A 14,130-nucleotide genomic window follows, 5' to 3' on the forward strand; every position below is an offset into this window, starting at 1 on the left:
TGCTAAAGCTGAAACTACAGTACTTTGGCCACCTCATGTGAAGAGTTGACTCATTGGAAAAGACTCTGATGCTGGGAGGGATTGGGGGCAGGAGGAGAAGGGGACGACAGAGGATGAGATGGCTGGATGACATCACCGACTCAATGGATGTGAGTCTGAGTGAACTCCAGGAGTTGGTGGTGGACAGGGAGGCCTGGCATGCTGCAATTCATGGGGTCGCAAAGAGTCGGACACGACTGAGCGACTGAACTGAACTGAGACTGTTTTATTTAGCTTTTCAAAGTTTTACATTTCTGTGCTGATAATGAAGGTGAATTGTTTCAGTACATGAAGCCTTGTGTTGAATTAATGACATTAGTCTTGGTAATCTTCCGTAAACTCGTGATTTCTTTATATTTCAGTAGTATACATGGTTCGATAAAGGAATGTTGACATAAAAACAAAAACCAGCAATAATGAGAAAATGGCCTGCGCCCTTATCAATGGGGGTTCAAAGGGAGGATTCCTGGAGTATCTCCGCCAATGACAGCTTCCAGTTTGCTGTGTCTCACAGAAACCTTCCTTCCTGTTCACTTGGCACCTCAAACATGTCACCCAGGGCTTCAGTTTCACAGAGAAATTCTGGCTGCGGGCCAGGCCCTCTCTGTCACTACCTCCCTCCCAAAAAGAATGCCAAGCAGTGGCTCTGGCTTTCTGGCCACTGAACAAACCCAAATCAAAGCTTCCCATTTGGGAGGGTTGGTGAGGAGAGAGATCCCCACCAGCAGAAGGGCCTGGGACTGACAACAAGCAGAAGGGAGGAGAGGGGTTTCAAGAAGGCCCTATTCCTCAGGAGCTGGCCACCTACCCGCAAATGCCTGTCTATTTCTCCTTCTATTCAGCATCCCTTCTTCCTCTGCAAATGGGCTTCATTACACCCATGTTCCTGCCAGGTCTGAACTGGCTGAAACAATGCAATTTAGTCCCTGGGAGCTGGGACCTCTTTTACAGATAGGAGGTTATGCAAATTACTAGGCAAAGAGAGTTTTGCAACATGCCATGAATAATTGCAGTAGCTTGAAGGGCATTGAGAGCAGCAACTATCTTCCGTCCCGATGTGTCCCTCTCTTTAGTGGGCTGAGTGATGACCCCCAAAAGGCTGTGTCCAAGTCTAAACCCCTGGAGTCTATGCAATGTGACATTATTGGAAAAAGTCTTGGGGTGTAGTTAAGGACCTCAAGATGAGATTATCCTGGATTGAGAGCGGGCCCTAAACCCAATGACAGATCTCCTTATAAGAGAAAAGCAAAAGGCTATTTGAGACACATAGAGGGAAGACAGCCATGTAAAGATGGACGTTGAGATGGGCGTGAAGCATCTATAAACCAAGGGATGTCAAAGATTGCCATTGGAATCTAGGAGAAAGGCATGGAATGGGATCTCCCTCAGAACCTCCAAAGGGAACCAGCCCTGTTGATAACTTGATTTTGGACCTCTGATCTCCTGTGCAAGAATAAATTTCTGTTATTTTAAGCCCCTAGATTTGTAGCAATTTGTTATGGTAGCTACAGGGAACTAATACAGACTTTCACACACAGTCATTCAGCAATCTAGGTCTCCAGGTCTGGGCACCCCTACCCAGCTAACTCAAGTCCAGGTTCACGACTCAGCTGTCTGTCTTCTCTGAGTCACAAACCCACTGAGATTCCCCCTCCTCCTCAAGGAAGCCCTCAGGAGCACTGACTTTATTAGCCTGACTGTCCAGTAGAAGGAGTGCATGCCAGGCAGATGATAGTACCATCCTGTTACTTTCAAAGTGTTCCCATCATGGACTCTAAAAAATGAGCAAATAAAATGAAATAAAAGAGAAAATAGTTCATCTTGAAATAAAAAATGCAAAACCAACATCGAAAACAGTGAAGCTAAGGTTGATCCCCAAAGCATTACTCTCTCTCTGCAGAGAGTCGGACACGACTGAGCGACTGAACTGAACTGAACTGAAAGCATTACTCACAGGCTTTTCTGTCCTTAGTGACTTTTGTTCTTAGCGCTGACTTTCTATAGAAGTCTGGGGTAGGAGCAGGTTTCCACCTGCAGAGGTTGCCCACAAGGTGAAACTTGAGAGCCAGCCTCTTCCTGACGGTTCTGAAATTCCCCTGGGAAAGTTATCAGATGGTGGGATTTCAGGTACCAGGGTCCAACCAAGAAGGAGCTATGTTTCAAGGAATAGGCGGACCTTAGTATTAGCAGGTGACTGCACTCTCCGTTGATAAGGAAGGTCACTCCACTCACCAGGAAGCTATCCAGAACAGAATTTGAAGGTCTTATCAAAACAAAAGCCATACTGACAGGCAGGCCTGTTGGGCCAACTGCTGGGAGCAGAGCCGTTGCACTGTGTAATAATACTTATCTGTGTATGACCTAAAATACCAGGACCCCATAACACCCCCACATGTGGGAGAGAGTCACTGTTTTAAATATATTCTTCTGGGATTTTTTTTTTCAATTTTTCTAGAGTTAATTTTTTTAGAAGTTTTAGGTTTACAGAGAAGTTGGGAAGATAGTACAGAGTTCCCATATACCTCACAGTCAGTTTCCTCTATTAACATATCACATTAATATGACACAATACTAATTTGTTACAATTAATGAACCAATTTTTATTATTTTGTTGTTTAGTTGCTAAGTTGTGCCCAACTTTTTTGCAACCTCATGGACTGTAGCCCACCAGGCTCCTCTGTCCGTGAGATTTTCTAGGCACAAATACTGTAGAGGGTTGCCATTTTCTTCTCCAGAATGGGGTACTTTTAATAGCAAAAAGTATATGCTGTTTTCTATGATTCATTGTTGTTGTTTTTATTGTCACAGACGGAACGTTCATCATATACTGTTCCACAAGTTGCTTTTTTTTTTTAAGATGTTCTTTTGGTGGTTCCACAATAAACACAAAGACAAATAAACTATCTTAAAGGAGTTTTTGGCCAAAGAGAAAAGAAGACTCCTTTCTGCCTTCTAAACCCCAGATGATTTTTTTTTTAAACTTAGTGTGTGAAAATGTTCAGAACTCCAAGAAGCAGTCAGTACTCAGAGAGGTGTTCAGCAGTGTCCCTGTATTTCCTGTTCAAGGTGACATGAAGAAAATTACATTTTACCCACACTGGCTCCTCAGCCTTCTGTGGATGACTTTTCTCCTTGAAACTTTAAAAAGTTGGAACTCCCAGCTCAACTTAGGCAGGCAGAGGAGAGGGGAGGAGACCAGGAGGTGGGCTTACATCAGCTTGTCCACAGCTGGGTCCCTCCCTCCCTTCCAAAGGTAACACTCCCTCCGCTTTTAACCCAAGATGGTTGACAATAAGGAGATCCAAGTTGAACATTTCCTTTCTCACTTGAGATTCTGAGAGGTAAGTAAAATTCTCATGACTTAGTGGAAGACATAAAGACTAGTGAATATCCCATGCTTTCAGTTTAATTCCTTGGAAGACATAAAGACTAGTGAATATCCCATGCTTTCAGTTTAATTCCTTGATACAGTTTTTATAAACTATCTTATATAACAAAATCAACCCAAGCCTTGCTGTGCCATGTTTTCTGAATCAGGGTTTCACCAGTTCCAAATATTCATAGACCAGGATAGCGTCTCCATTTGACAAAAGACCAAGACCCTCAGCCCTGTGCCTGCAGAAGTGTCCACATATCCATTCACGTCACTACTTATGAATCTACTTTTCTTTACATTCAGTTCAGTTCAGTCGCTCAGTCGTGTCTGACTCTTTGTGACCCCATGAATCGCAGCACGCCAGGCCTCCCTGTCCATCACCAACTCCCAGAGTTCACTCCATGGAGTCCGTGATGCCATCCAGCCATCTCATCCTCTGTCGTCCCCTTCTCCTCCTGCCCCTGATCCCTCCCAGCATCAGAGTCTTTTCCAATGAGTCAACTCTTTGCATGAGGTGGCCAAAGTATTGGAGTTTCAGCTTTAGCATCAGTCCTTCCAAAGAACACCCAGGGCTGATCTCCTTTAGAATGGACTGGTTGGATCTCCTTGCAGTCCAAGGGACTCTCAAGAGTCTTCTCCAACATCACAGTTCAAAAGCATCAATTCTTCAATGCTCAGCTTTCTTCACAGTCCAACTGTCACATCCATACATGTGGATGTGTACATACAAAGCCTTGACTAGACGGACCTTTGTTGGCAAAGCAATGTCTCTGCTTTTTAACATGCTATCCAGGTTGATCACAACCTTCCTTCCAAGGAGCAAGCATCTCTTAATTTCATGGCTGCAATCACCATCTGCAGTGATTTTGGAGCCCAAAAAAATAAAGTTTGACACTGTTTCCACTGTTTCCCCATCTACTTCCCATGAAGTGATGGGACCGGATGCCATGATCTTTGTTTTCTGAATGTTGAGCTTTAAGCCAACTTTTTCACTCTCCACTTTCACTTTCATCAAGAGGCTTTTGAGTTCCTCTTCACTTTCTGCCATAAAGGGTGGTGTCATCTGCATATCTGAGGTTATTGATATTTTTCCCAGCAATCTTGATTCCAGCTTGTGCTTCATCCAGCACATTTTTTTAGCTTTACATTAGCTGTGTGGTATTTCATTGTATTTATTTATCCAAACCCCATTGCTGGTCATTTGGATTTTTCCTAAGCTTTTGTGACAATAACACAGTGCTTCAGAGAATATCTCCTTGAATATATGTTTGTACTATGTGAGAATATTTCTGAAAGGTATATCCTTAGAAATAGAATGGCTGGGTTACAAGGAAGACATGTTTAAAACTTTGGTAGACTACCAAATTCTCTTCCAAAACTTTGCACTTCTTCACATCTCCAGCTGTGGTTTGTGAATGGCTGCTTCTTCCCACTCCTGACACCTCTGAGCCTGTTCATTGCTGTCGATCCATAAGCCACTGTCATTTGAATTATTCAATTATTAATGAAATTAAGCATCTTCTCAAATACGTCTAGGCTTTTGAGTTTATTCATGAGCAGCTGGTTCTTTAATTGAAAAAAATATTCAATTTATCAAGTTGTATTGTTTCCTCCAGGAAGTGCTCATTATGCTCAAGAGAATACAAGGAAGCTCTTGCTTCCCATATATTATGCACAGGAGTGTCTCACTTCCTGTAGAGAAAGCAGTTATTCACTTCAGTGTCAGCCATGCAAAGCACTCAGAGTCAGATATGAGCACTTCTCAAAGGAAACCACTTCTCCAGATTCCAAGGACCCGCTTCAGGGGTCAATCTCTAGATTCCACAGATGGGAAAAAGTCATTTCACAAAACAAATACAAATTTTACAGACACACACAAAAAGGATCATCCGTTATTTAGCTCAAGTAAGTACTGAACCTTGTTAAATATAATTTAATGTATTAAATGTTAAATTTATTTAAATTTTAGTAAATGTGAAGGTCTTTTAAAAAATATTTATTTAGCTGCGTCAGGTCCTAATCGCGGCATTCATTGCGGCCTGTGGACTCTTCAGTTGCAGCCTGTGGGCTTCTCTCTAGTTTGTGGCTCATGAGTTTTGTCGTTGTGGTTCCTGGGCTTAGTTACCCCGTGACATTTGGGATCTTAGTTCCCCAACCAGGGATCAAACCCATGTGCCCTGTGGCAGATTTTTAACCACTGGACCACCAGGGAAGTCCCTAAATGTTAAGATCTTGATTGTCCTAATGGGTTGACCCCATTCACATGTATCCCAACCTCCTCCAAGGTCTCTTCCTCTACCTCATAGGCTGGAAAACTGAAGAGTACATTTCCCAGACTTACAGCTAAGAGTTTCCGGTTTGAGTTCAGATCTGACAGTTCACATGCCCTGGCCCATGATTTGGAAGTAGCAAGTTAGATAAGGGCAAATTTCTGTGGATGAAGATGCTGCTGGAACAAAGCAGGGTTAAAGAGAACCTGTGTTCTTTGTAGCAGCAAGATTCCAGCATGTTGCTGTCTGGTGGTGGTGTTCTGGAACATTCCTGGAGGTCCCACCTGGAACCTACTCCTCCAGCCCTTTCAATGACTTTGTAAACCCCTGCTTCCTTTTCTGCTAAAATTAGCTGATGGACTTTCTGTTTTCCTCCAACTAAAGCCAGACTGATAAAACTCACAAATATTATACTTGACAGGCCCATGTGAGATACAAGAAAGAAAAGGGTAGGCAAAGGGCAGTGCAGCCATGAATCATGCTTATTATGACTTTCCTAAGAGCACTTTAATCAGATAGCTCATCCCTGAAAGAAATTTGAAAATGACAGAAAAGTTGCAAAGAAATACCATCTGATTCCATAAGAATTAAATATTCATGAGAAGAAGACATTCAGGTCCTCATCACCCTGAAAAGAAGTCCCATAGCCATTAATCGTCGCTCCCCATTCCCTTTTCCCTCCAGCCCCTGGCAGCCACCAATCTGCCCTCTATTTCTATGGATCTGCCAGTTCGGGACATTTCATATAAAAGGAATCATACAATAGGTAACCTTTGTATTTGACTTCTCTTACTTGGCATAATGTTTTCCACCTTCATCCATGTTATAGCGTGTATCAGAACTTTCTTCCTTTTTATGGCCAAATAACATTCCATTGTATGGATATGCCATGTTTGTTTATCCATTCTTCCATTATTTGTTTCCTTTGGTTGGGTTTTTTTTTTTTTTTTTTTTGCTTTACAAATAATGCTGCTGTGAATCAATTCAGTTCAGTTCAGTTCAGTCGCTCAGTCATGTCCGACTCTTAGCGACCCCATGAATCGCAGCACGCCAGGCCTCCCTGTCCATCACCAACTCCCAGAGTTCACTCAAACTCACATCCATCAAGTCGGTGATGCCATCCAACCATCTCATCCTCTGTCGTCCCCTCTTCCTCCTGCCCCCAATCCCTCCCAGCATCAGAGTCTTTTCCAATGAGTCAACTCTTCGCATGAGGTGGCCAAAGTACTGGAGTTTCAGCTTTAGCATCATTCCTTCCAAAGAACACCCAGGGCTGATCTCCTTCAGAATGGACTGGTTGGATCTCCTTGCAGTCCAAAGGACTCTCAAGAGTCTTCTCCAACACCACAGCTCAAAAGCATCAATTCTTCAGCGCTCAGCTTTCTTCACAGTCCAACTCTCACATCCATACATGACCACTGGAAAAACCATAACCTTGACTAGACGGACCTTTGTTGGCAAAGTAATGTCTCTGCTTTTCAATATGCTATCTAGGTTGGTCATAACTTTCTTTCCAAGGAGTAAGCGTCTTTTAATTTCATGGCTGCAATCACCATCTGCAGTGATTTTGGAGCCAAAAAAATAGTCTGACACTGTTTCCACTGTTTCCCCATCTATTTCCCATGACGTGATGGGACCAGATCCCATGATCTTCGTTTTCTGAATGTTGAGGTTTAACCCAACTTTTTCACTCTCCTCTTTCACTTTCATCAAGAGGCTTTTGAGTTCCTCTTCACTTTCTGCCATAAGGGTGGTGTCATCTGCATATCTGAGGTTATTGATATTTCTCCCAGCAATCCTGATTCCAGCTTGTGCTTCTTCCAGCCCAGCGTTTCTCATGTGAATATTTGTGTATAAATATACATATTCATAAATTTTCAGTTCTCTTGGTTATGTGCTCAGGAATAATATTGCTGGAGCATATCATAAATCTGCTTTAGCTTAAGAAAATGCCAAACTGTTTTTCATAGCAGCTACATATCAGCAATATATGAGGATTTCAGTTTCTCTGATCCTCTCTGACACTTGTTACTGTTCATCTTTTTTATTACAGCCATCTTAGTACATATAAAGTAGTATCTCATTGTGGTTTGATCACATTCCCCTAATGATTAGTGATTTTGAGAATCTTTTCATGTGCTATTATTGATATTTGTATATCTTCTTTGGAGAAGCATCTATTCAAGTCTTTTGCCCAATTTTTAATTGGGTTATTTGTCTTTTTTTTTTTTATTGGGTTGTAAGAATCCTTCCTGTATCCTGGATATAAGTCCCTTGTTAGGTATACAGTTTGGAGATATTTTCTTCAATTTTTGTGTTATCTTTTTAGTTTTTTTTTTTTCAAGAGGGTATTAAATCTTTTATTGATTACACATGATAATGGATGATACACAAGCATCATTCCCATCTATAACTTTATCTGGTACCATAATTCAATTTAGATATATTGCATAGGATGTACCAACAATCATTAATAACCAAAAAAATTAAAAAACTCCATGACTTTGCATGGGTGACCCTTTTAATGGTGAACTCCAGGTCACAACACAGTAACTGTCAGTTCAACTACACCAAGGTTCTGAAGACAACAGCTTCTCCACCAAGCAGGTTGTAAATAAATTTCAAATGGAACCTGGCATCACCCTGAAGGAATTCTAACTTCACACTGTTGGGGTAGTTTACCAAAATGGCTTCAGGAAGACTAACTTTACACAGCACATTAAAAAAATAAAAAGACATTTATTCAGCATCATGATCAGACTATTACATTTAGCAATCAACAGCATGGGTACAAAAAAAAAAATCTACATTAAAACCCTTTGTTGGAATGCTTTACACTTTCCACAGAACAGAAACTAAAATAACCTGTTATACAATTAGTCACAAGTACAGTCCTTGAGTTTTTTGCCCATACACATGAGTATTGTCTAAAACATGTCTTCTTTGTAGCAGCTAGGCCCTGCCACCACTGTGCTTGGCTGAGTTCACAAATCTGTTGTAACCTGTAGCTTCCCTGTCACTTCTCTGGCTCTCCTCTCCTGCTAAGCTTTGTTTCCTGGCAGTAAGTAAAACCTTCTCCCACTGCCATAACTACTGATGCTGCTGGAGCCACCATAGCCACCTTGGTTTCGTGGTTTGGCAAAGTACTGGCCTCCACCACCACAGGGGCCAGAACTTCTGCTTCCAAAGTTTCCTCCTTTCATGGGTCCAAAATTTGAAGATTGACTGTTGTAATTGCCAAAATCATTGTAGCTTCTTCCACCTCCAAAATTGCTTCCGTCATTACCAAATCCATTATATCCATCCCACTGCCACCATATCTGCCACCACCACGGCTGCCACCAAAGCCACCTCGACCACTGAAGTTTCCTCCACGACCAAAGTTGTCATTCCCACCAAAAACCCTCCACCACCGCCACCAAAGTTTCCAGAACCACTTCGACCTCTCTGGCTGGATGAAGCACTAGCAGCCATCTCTTGCTTAGACAGGGCTTTTCTCACTTCACAGTTGTGGCCATTCACAGTGTGGTATTTCTGAATGACAATCTTGTCTACGGAGTCATGGTCATCAAAGGTTACAAAAGCAAAGCCTCTCTTTTTGCCACTGCCTCGGTCAGTCATGATTTCAATTACTTCAATTTTCCCGTACTGTTCAAAATAATCTCTCAGGTGATGTTCTTCAGTGTCTTCTTTAATGCCACCAACAAAAATCTTTTTCACAGTTAAGTGGGCACCAGGTCTTTGAGAATCTTCTCTTGAGACGGCCCTCTTTGGTTCCGCAACTCTTCCGTCCACCTTGTGTGGCCTTGCATTCATGGCCGCATCCACCTCCTCCACCGTGGCGTATGTGACAAACCCGAAGCCTCTGGAGCGCTTGGTGTTTGGATCCCTCATTACCACACAGTCTGTGAGCGTTCCCCATTGCTCAAAATGGCTCCTCAGACTCTCATCGGTTGTTTCAAAGCTCAGTCCTCCGATGAAGAGCTTCCGCAGCTGTTCGGCTCTTTGGGAGACTCTGATTTAGACATGACGGCAGTGGAGGCGGGGAAGACTTCAACGATGCTTTCTCGGCGGCGTCCACGGGCAGAAAGGAGTAACCCCACGAACGTATCTGCCTCTTTTTAGTTTCTTGATAGCATTCTTCGAAGCACAAAAGTTTTAAATTTTGATGAAGTTTAATTTATCTAATTTTTTCTGTTGCTTATGCTTTTAGTGTCATATTTAAGAAACTATTGCTTAATCCATGGTTATGAAAATTTGCTCCTAATTTTCTTCTAAGACTTTTATGGTTTTAGCTCTTAAATTTATGTCTTTGATACATTTTCAGTTAACTTTTATATACGATGTGAGGAAAAGGTACAACTTCATTCTTTTACATGTGGATATCCAGTTCTCTCAGTATCATTTGTTGAAGAGATGATTCTTTCCCTGTTGAATACTCTTGACACCCTTACTGAAAATGTGTGGGTTTCTTTCAGGACCCTTTATTCTTTTTTTTTTTTTTTCCAGGACTCTCAATTCTATTTGATTGGTCTACATGTCTATCCATATGCTAGGACCACACTGTTTTGATGACTGTAGCTTTGTGGTAAGTTTTGAAATCAGGAAATGTGGATCCTCCAACTTTGTTTTTTTTTTTTTTCCAAGAGAAAAGAGGAGGACTCTGTACACCGCAGGATCAATGATTTTACTGGGAATATTCTTGCCAGCCAGTTAAATCTTTTGAACTCCAGTGCAATAATTCCCTCTGATTCATCCCAGACAAAGAACATCCCTTCTCTGCTTGAAAACCTCTAATGATGAGGAACTTACCTCCTAGGAAAGAGAAAAGTAGCAGGCTTGGGTGTGAACTTGAAAGGTTCCAAGTAATCATTTGACTATACCTCAAAATACAGTCATATTCTTCTTCTTTACCTAAGACAGAACCAGCTCAAACCATTTTAAATGAGAGACTTATTAGAAAGCTATTAAGTTTGTAAAAGAATTGAAGGGAGATCCACAGGGGTTAGGACAGCTCAGAAATCCTGCCAATTGGATGTGAGAGACCAGTCTGTGCTGGCACCCACATCACCTTTCCTGCTTCCCTGGCATCCCCTCATGGCAGAGGATATGGCCACCACCAGCTTGGGGATAACTTCCTTGCCACTGCAATTAGAAAAATCCTAGGGAAGGTCTCTGATTGGCCTGTCCTGGGTCATGTGCAATCTCTGGAACAGTCACTGCGGTCAGGGAACTTCTCTCAGTGAACCTGCCTAGGTTACAGAGCTCTCCCATTGCCAGGATCAAGAGACTATGAAGGAATAGAAGAGGAGCTGCTCCCAGAGGCAAAATCAATTATTAGCAGGAATATGGCAAGAGGTGTGCTGAACTAATACCTACATTACCTCACTGCCGGTCTCTTTTAGGGGTTATGCATTAAAGATTCATGCTTAAGTTTAGATGCGTTATTGAGGGAAATTTGAGGGACTCCACCACTTCCATGGGGCTTCCCAGGTGCTGCAGTGGTAAAGAATCTGCCTGCCAGTGCGGGAGACAGAGAAGACACGAGTTCATTGCCTGGGTCGGGAAAGTCCCCTGGAGTAGGAAATGGCAGCCCACTCCAGTATTCTTGCCTGGAAAATTCTATGGACAGAGGAGCCTTGTGGGCCGCAGTCCAGGAGATCACAAAGAGTTGGACATGACTGAGCAGCTGAGTGCATACATCACCTCCATTGAAACGTTATCACAGGTTAATTTATCAAGGTACTGAACCATAACACAGAGAAGTCTTAAAGGACAGAACAGGTACTAGTCTGCTAGGGCTGCCGTAACAGAGTATCACAGACTGGGTAGCTTAAACAGATATTTACTTTATCACAGTTCTGGAGGCTGGAAGTCCAAGATGCAGGTGTGGGCAGGGCTGGTTTGTTCTGAGGCTTCCCTCCTTGATTCCTGACGGCTGGCTTCTCACTGTTCCCTACCATGGTTTTTACTCCGTGTGTGTACGTATCCCTGGTGTCTCTCTGACTGTCCTAATCTCCACTGTTTATAAGACACCAGTCGGATTGAATTAGGGCCCACTGTAATTAGGGCCTTTAACCTAATTGCCTCTTTAAAGACACTCTCTCCAAACATAGTCATATTCTGAAGTACTGAAGGTTAAGGCTTCAATACAGGAATTTGGGGGAATTCAATCTATAAGAGGAAGTTAGAAGGTATATGGCAGGCTATGGATCATTCAGGGTTGTGTGCATGTGTGTATATGTATCTTCTGCTGCCCCCTTCTCCTTTGGCCTTCAATTTTTCCTGGCACCAAAGTCTTTTCCAATTAGTCAGCTCCTCCAATACTGCCAAAGTATTGGAACTTCAGCATCAGTCCTTCCAATAAATATTCAGAGTTGATTTCCTTTAGGATTGACTGGTTTGATCTCCTTGCAGTCCAAGGGACTCTCAAGAGTCTTCTCCAGCACCACAATTTGAAAGCATCAGTTCTTTGGTGCTCAGCCTTCTTGATGGTCCAACTCTCACATCTGTACATGACTACTGGAAAAACCATAGCTGTTGACTATATGGACCTTTGTCAGCAAAGTGATATCTCTGCTTTTTAATATGTTCTCTAGGTTTGTCATAGCTTTTCTTCCAAGGAGCAAGTGTCTTTCAATTTCATGGCTGCAGTCACTGTCCACAGTGATTTTGGAGCCCAAGAAAATAAAATCTGTCACTGCTTCCATTTTTCCCACTTCTGTCTGCTGTTGGACAGATGCCATGATCTTAGTTTTTTGAACGTTGAATTTCAAGTCAGCTTTTTCATTCTCCTCTTTCACGCTCATCAAGAGGTTCTTTAGTTCCTCTTCACTTTCTGTCATTAGAGTGGTATATCATCTTCATATCTGAGGTTGTTGATATTTCTCCCAGCAATCTTGATTCCAGCTTGTGATTCACCCAGCCCATTTCGCATGATGTACTCTGCATATAAGTTAAATAAGCAGGGTGACAGTATACAGCCTTGTCATACTCCTTTCCCAATTTTGAACCAGTCAGTTGTTCCATGTCCAGCTCTAACTGCTGCTTCTTGACACACATACAGGTTTCTCAGGAGACAGGTAAGGTGGTCTAATACTCCCAGAGGTAGCAGAGGATGAGATAGTTAGATAGCGTCACTGACTCAGTGGACATGAATTTAAGCAAACCACAAGAGATAGTGTAGAACAGAGGAGCCTGGTGTGCTGCAGTCCATGGAGTCACAAAGAGTCAGACATGATTTAGTGACTGAATAACCTGTCTGTGTATACATAAAATTATGTATATAGTTATATAAACCTCATCGTAAAATCTATAATAGATTTATAGAACCAAAAATAGATTTATAAAAACAATTTATTATAAATGAATATATCATAGATTTATAAAAACCAAAAATCTGTAATAGATACAAACACAAAAAGAGAAAGGAATCCAAACATAACAGTAAAGGTAGTCATCAGATCACAAGGGAAGAGAACAAAAGAAGAGAGGAACAAAAAAGAACTACAAAAACAACCCAATACAGTTTTTAAAATGACAATAAATATGTTCCTAGCAATAGTTACTTTATGTAAATGGACTACATGTTCCAATTAAAAGACATAGAGTGGGTGAATGGAAACAAAAAAAGACTCATAAATATGTTGCCTGTAATAGACTCACTTCAGATCTAAAAGACACACAGACTGAAAGGGGATGGCAAAAGATATTCATTATTTACAATAACCATGATAAGGATGCAACCACAGCGCCCATCAATAGATGAATGCATGAAGAAGATGTGATACCCCCACACTCAGCCATAAAGAAGAATGACGCCTTGCCATTTGTGACAGTATGGACGGACCTAGAGGCTGTTATGCTAAAGTGAGTCAAATCAAGCAGAAAAAGACAAACACTGTATGATTTCACTTTTACATGGAACCTAAACAACAAAACAAATGCAAACATAACTAAGCAGAAACTAAGAGTCATAGATAACCGAGAACAAGCAGGTGGTTGCCGGGGGGAGGGAGATAGGAGGAGGAGAGAAATAGGTGAGGGAGATTTAAGAGGTACAGACTTCCAGTTACAAAATAAATGAGTCATGGAATATAGTCAGTCGTTACACAATATCTTTGTATGGCGACAGAAGGTAAATAGGCTTATCTTGATGCTCATTTCGAAAGGTACAGAAATACCAAATCGCTGTGTTGTGCTAACAGAGAGTTGTAGGTCAACTGTGCTTCACAAACAGACAAACAAAGCCGCAGACAAAGAGATCAGATTTTTGGTTACCAGAGGCACAGTGTGTTTGGGGTAGGGGAAGAATCGGAAGAAGGTAGTAAAAACGTGCTAACTTGCAGTTAAAAGATAAATAAGTACTAGGGATGTTAATGTACAACACGGTAACTATAATGAACACTGCTGTGTGTTATATGTAAAACTGTTGAGAGTAAATGC

The 14,130-nt window shown here is 41.8% G+C and overlaps 1 long non-coding RNA gene and 1 pseudogene across 1 annotated transcript in view; one reads left to right on the forward strand and one right to left on the reverse strand.

Moving 5' to 3' along the window:
- The window catches only part of LOC113881544, a 42,528-nt gene that overhangs the window by 5,346 nt on the left and 23,052 nt on the right, over positions 1-14,130 (forward strand). The gene's annotated exons all lie outside the window — the stretch shown is intronic.
- Positions 8,479-9,728, reverse strand: LOC113881542 (annotated as a pseudogene).

The sequence above is a fragment of the Bos indicus x Bos taurus genome, chromosome 23, assembly GCF_003369695.1.
Source record: "Bos indicus x Bos taurus breed Angus x Brahman F1 hybrid chromosome 23, Bos_hybrid_MaternalHap_v2.0, whole genome shotgun sequence".
Lineage (NCBI taxonomy): Eukaryota > Metazoa > Chordata > Mammalia > Artiodactyla > Bovidae > Bos > Bos indicus x Bos taurus.